This window comes from Triticum urartu, chromosome 3 (assembly GCF_003073215.2).
Source record: "Triticum urartu cultivar G1812 chromosome 3, Tu2.1, whole genome shotgun sequence".
In the NCBI taxonomy this organism is placed as follows: Eukaryota; Viridiplantae; Streptophyta; class Magnoliopsida; order Poales; family Poaceae; genus Triticum; species Triticum urartu.
This window is the reverse complement of record NC_053024.1, coordinates 169,074,867-169,081,005: the sequence shown is the minus strand read 5'-3', so window position 1 is coordinate 169,081,005 and position 6,139 is coordinate 169,074,867.

Here is a 6,139-nt window from a genome sequence, read left to right as displayed (position 1 = left end):
GTGTCTCTTAAGCCAACCACTTGGCGCGGGCGCATGGGCAATGTAGCGTCTACTAATACGATGAACACGAGTTTTACATGAGGGGCTCCCCCTCCAAAATGCTCTCACAGCCATCAGGCCAAAACCTGAGTTCTATTCATGCAGGGTAAGGAAGCAGGAACAATGCACAATCAGTCGGATAAATCCCCCAATGCGTCCTCAGGAGCACCACCCGAGCCGTTGCTGGCGTCGCTGAACTCGCCATCGCTGTCCGCGTCGCCACCAGCAGCGTCAGGAACGTGCACCACGCCCCCCTCGTCGGCAGCCACGATCACGCTATCGTCGTCTGAAGTGAAGGCCCTGATAAGAGCATCCACATTGTCTTCCACCCAGTGCGCCAGATCATCTCGGACGGCCTGGGGGACTCGGGCGATGGCGGCGTCGAAATCGAAGTGAGGATCCATGTTCCGAAGATGGCTGAAGACGCGGGAAAAGGCGTGCCCGAGCAGGGCGCGGCTCCTCTCCTCCACCAACCTGTCAGCCCTGACCGACCGCGCCTCCAGCTGCATCACCACGTCAGTGAAGAACTGAAGATTGCCGGCGTAGTTGACTGCATGCGGCTCGCCAACAGCCGCCTCGCAGATGTTGCCCAAGGCTGTGTTGGCTCTCTCCCAGAGCGTGGTGAGCATGGGGCCGTGCTCATGCTCCAGGATCCGCCGCTGACGTATCTCGTCCGCATTCTGGCGCGCGACGGCCTCAGCCTCCTCCACCCGCTGGCGAAGAAGGAGCACCTCGGCCTGGGAGGTGGTTAACTCACCTTGTGCCACCTCAAGGGCGGCCCGGAAAGCATCGGCCCGCCGCGTCGCCTCCTCCAGCTTGGCCCTCAAGGTGGCAGTCCAGCCTTCAGGTTCGGCCTGGATCAACCCCAGCTTCTCTTCGAACTCATGCTCGAGGTTCAAATGCGCAATCGCCACCCGACGTCCGACCTCCTCCAGGGCACGGGCTTCCTGTGCGGCGACATCATCCTCCGCCTGCGTCACCAAGCGCTCCCTCGTCTCTAGACGCTCATACTCGCGGGTACGTTCGGCGGCTTCCAGCGTTAGCGTCTCCTCACGCTTCTGGAGCTCTGCTGATCACCAGAGGCCACCTTCATCGACTCGAGGGCTGCCTCACGCAGCTCCACCTGCTCCTCCAATGAGTGGCACCAGGCCAGGAGCTCCTGAGCCCCCTCCTTCGCCACCTTTCGCCGCCGGTCGGCTTCCCAGGCCTCCTCAGCGGCCCAAGATCGGGCCTCCCAAGAGGCCACCAGCAACGCCTTGGCGTCTACGTCGTCAAGATCACGCTGACGGCGCGCAAGGGCGATGGCGCCCTCCAGCTCGCGCCTCTCCGCAGCCAGGCACAGGCCCTCGGCCTCAAGGCGCGCGTCTTCATCAGCAAGCTCCTCACCAAGCAGGCTCACCGCGTCAGCTGCCCTTCGAAGGAATCCTTGGCGGAGAGCGCGATGCTCCCGAGTGCGCTCGAGCACGTCTTCCACACCATCATCTGCCCCAAGCAAGCGCCGGGGGCCACGAATCAGCACTCCCCCTCCGGGCAGGGGGCTGGGGGCTGGCACCCTCGCGACGGCTGGGCACGCCATGCCAGAAGCCCGGCCTGGAGCCAGCCCGTCCCCAGGTGAAGAGCGCAGGGAGCGCCTCAGCCAATCGCAGTCCACGACCTGGCGAGAAGCTCACGGCAGGCTGGCTATGCCACGAGAAGGCCCGCGAAGGAGGATCGCGTGGTGCGCAGGCCCACGATACACCTCGGGACGGTTCGCCTCTTCGATCACCCTCACCACGAGGGCTCCGCTGCTCGGAGCGCTTGAGGACGATGGAGGGGGCGAAGCCAAGGGGGACGGCTCCTCAGCCGTCTCCGCAAGCTCGGCTGGAAGGGGCCTGCGGAGCAAGGGTCAGTAAAAGCAACAGAAGGATCAAGAGCTGGGAAAGGAGAAGGCTTACTCATCAGTGGCGAAGTACTTCCTACGCTTCAGCAGGCGACAAGGGTAATCGTCGCCCAGGGCCTCCCTTCTCTTCCGGAGGGCCTCAAAGTCCACGCGGAAGCAACCTAAGAGTTGGGCGCAAGGATCAACCAGCGACGAAGATGGAGCGTCAAAGCGATCTTCGTCAAGGGTGCCTGCCTGATGTGCGCTGCCGATCGCCTCGCCAGGAGAAGCAGCCGGAGCCTCAGGGGCCTCAGTCGCAGGTGCAGAGGGTACCTTCTTGTCACCCTCAGCCTCAGCGGCACGGGCCCCAAGAACTGCTCCCTCATGAACATCGCCCGACGCTGTCACCCCGCCGGGAGCCCCCTCGGCCTCTGGCGCCTCATGCATCCCTGCTCCGCCGCTTGAGGAAGAGTCGCCTTGGCCGACTGGAAGGGCAGTCACCACCACTGGGTTCTCGCGAGGCCCCTGGAGGCCGGCGGGGCGCGGCCCCCACTCATCAAAGATAGGCATCTGCTTCACAAAATCGCCCCTGCTCTGGCAGAGGAACAGAAAGACCCCTCCCTGCTGGATGCTGCCGGGGTTGGGGTCCCCAGTCAGGGTCAAGAGCGTTGTCCTCAGCGCTTCAGGAGTCAGGTCCTCTTCCTGGAGCCTCATACGATCATCGCGCCCGCTGAAGGCCCACATCCGGCGGGAGTGGCGTTGGAGAGGAGCAACGCGGCGTAGCAGGAACTCCTTCACCACCTTGGGCGCTGTCACGCCGAGCGACCTCAAGAACGTGAAGCGGTGCCAGACGAAGACGAGCCGGGGGCTCTCAAGCGTCTCCTGGCCCCAGCCCGAATTGGGGACAGCAGGCGAAGTTGGCTCCGATAGCAGGAGGCTGGGCATCCCTGCGTCCACATACAGCCACCGCTCGCGGAACCCAGCCATGGGCGGGGGGAGCATGAAGTCAATCCCAGAGGCCGCTGTCTCAGGCGCGGCAACGAAGCTCACGCACGCCCAGCATTGGGTAGGGTCGACAAGGCGCAGCGAGAAGAAGTGGCGCAGCAAGGCAACCGAAGGAAGGATGCCCATCATAGCCTCGCAAGCAAAGGAGAAGACCGAAAGGAGAGTGATGGATTCAGGACCCAGATGCATCATGTGGATCTGATAGTGGGAAAGCACGGCATTGAAGAAATCAGAAAAGGGAGGAACCAGACCCGCCCACAGGGCGTCGGCAAAATACGGGACCTCGGTGACTATCCTGTCGATGGAGAAGTGGGACGCGGGCCAGGCCGTCGTCCTCCCGCATTCGTTGAAGATAGTGGCCAGAGCCAAGCTGACCTTGCCCAAGCCCTCGGTGGGGGCCGCCAACGGCAGCGGGGAAGGCGGAGACACGGGTTTCTTCCCTCTTCCCTTCTTCGTCGGAGCCATGGCGATGGGAAGGGGGGGAAGGTTCGAGATTGGGTTGAAAACAGAAGCCGGAGTTCGAGCGGAGGAAGGACAGAGGGCGCTCAAGCAACAGAAAAGGGGAACGGCTGTGTACGACTACGAGTCCGCCTAGCATGGCGCAAAATAAGGAGGGTGTGGGGGAACAGTGCCGCCCACGTCCAACCAACCGCCACGCGGCGCCCGAGGCCGTTGGCTGTTAGGGCCCGCGGCGCTTCGCTCTTGCCCTTCCGCCTCCCTGCACGGCCAAGTTCGGGCGCGCCTTGGGCCCGGGGGCTACTGTCAGTGTTCTGGGAACGGGGGTCCCCAGACTTGCCTGCCTGCGGCGTGGCTTGAAGAGGGGCCCAGCACGGCCCATCTTCACCAACACAGACTCAAGACCCTCGCGAGGGGCCAAGCCTCGCGGGGCGGACGACGCGGAGCTTCCTCAGGCACGGCCTCATCAGGCTGGCTCGCGAGGAGGCGGAGAGATCAAGGTGGGGTACCTCACGAGGTGCCCGTGACGCAAGCCATGACGACCAAGGGCGCCAGACGGGCGCCAGCCCACGCAGTGTCCTCCTTTCCCCTTTGGTGCAAAGGGGGAAAGCGCAGCCGCAGAGTACCGAGGCATCAGGCAAAGGTTGCCATTTCGGTGCAACAAGACCAAGACCAGGAGGACTGCAAGACGGAGGTCATTGTGGAGCCCAAGACGGCGTCACCACCAGAGCTTTGTGCAGGCGAAGACTACTTTTGTCAGGATAGCTGGTACTAGCTGTCCCCTTTCAAATTAGCCCACCATTGTTGGCTCCCTTCCCGCTCGATATTTGGGAAGAGGACCAGGGCCTCTATAAATAGGACTAGCCACCCGCAGGATAAAAGGAGGACAACCGAGAGAGAGAGAGAGAGAGAAGGGTGACTGAACTCCTCCCAGCAGTTCATCCCCCCAGCCAAGAACAGACCCTCATGAGGCTGTTCTTCCTTGTATTGTTCATCATCATCAACCCAAGAGGCAATCCACCACGCCACACACTGGATTAGGGTATTACACCACAACGGTGGCCCGAACCAGTATAAACCCTGTGTCTCTCGTGTTGTTCTTTCCATAGCTTAGATCTTTGCGTGGAGGAGGGGTGCAGGTAGGTAGGAGGCGAAATCTCCGTGCGCACCCCAGTGTTCGAACCTCAAGGGTCTGCTGGAACCCGAAATCCGACAAAGGTGTCAAGCCGGTGACGATGGTGATCATGACGGTGCTTTCGAGATGGATATCAAAGGCACAAGATGATGATGGCCATATCATATCACTTATTTTGATTGCATGTGATGTTTATCCTTTATGCATCTTATTTTGCTTAGTACGGTGGTAGCATTATAAGATGATCCCTCACTAAATTTCAATGTACAAGTATTCTCCCTTAGTATGCACTGTTGCTATAGTTCATTGTTCTGAGACACCATGTGATGAACGGGTGTGATAAGCTCTACGTTCACATACAACGGGTGCAAGCCAGTTTTGCACATGCAGAATACTTGGGTCAAACTTGATGAGCCTAGCATATGCAGATATGGCCTCGGAACACTAAGACCGAAAGTTCGAATGTGAATCATATAGTAGATATGATCAACATAGTGATGTTCAGCATTGAAAACTACTCCATCTCACATGATGATCGGACATGGTTTAGTTGATATGGATCACGTGATCATTTAGATGACTAGAGGGATGTCTATCTAAGTGGGAGTTCTTAAGTAATATGATTAATTGAACTTTAATTTATCATGAACTTAGTCCTGATAATTTTTGCATATCTATGTAGTAGATCAATAGCTTGCATTGTAGCTCCCCGTTTTATTTATGATATGTTCCTAGAGAAAACAAAGTTGAAAGATGATAGTAGCAATGATGCAGACTAGGTCTGTGATCTAAGGAGTATCCTCATTGCTGCACAGAATAATTTTGTCCTTGATGCACCGCTAGGTGACGGACCTTTTGCAGGAGCAGATGCAGACATTATGAACGTTTGGCAAGCTTGGTATGATGACTACTTGATAGTTTAGTGCACAATACTTTACAGCTTAGAACCGGGATTTCAAAAATGTTTTGAACGAGCATATGAGATGTTCCAAGAGATGAAATTGGTATTTCAGTCTCATGCCCGTGTCGAGAGGTATGAGACCTCTGACAAGTACTTTGCTACAAGATGGAGGAGAATGGCTCAGCCAGTGAGCATGTACTCAGAATGTCTGGGTAGTACAATCACTTGAATCAAGTGGGAGTTAATCTTCCAGATAAAGATAGTGATTGACAGAGTTCTCTAGTCACTATCACCAAGCTACTAGAACTTCATGATAAACTATAATATGCAAGGGATGATGAAAATGATTCCCGAGCTCTTCGCGATACTGAAATCAGCGAAGGTAGAAATCAATAAAAAGCATCAAGTGTTGATGGACCACTAGTTTCAAGAAAATGGCAAATAAAAAAGGGAACTTCAAGAAGAATGACAAGAAAGTTGCCACTCCCATGAAGAAGACCAAGAGCTAGACCCAAGCCTAAAACTGAGTGCTTCTACTGCAAAGGAAATGGTCACTGGAAGCGGAACTTCCCCAAATACTTGGCGAATACGATGGATGGCAAAGTGAACAAAAGTATATATGATATACATGTTATTGATGTGTAATTTATTATTGTTCATAGTAGCCCTTGGGTATTTGATACAGGTTCAGTTTCTACGATTAGTAACTCGAAACAGGAGTTACAAAATGAACATAGACTAGTTG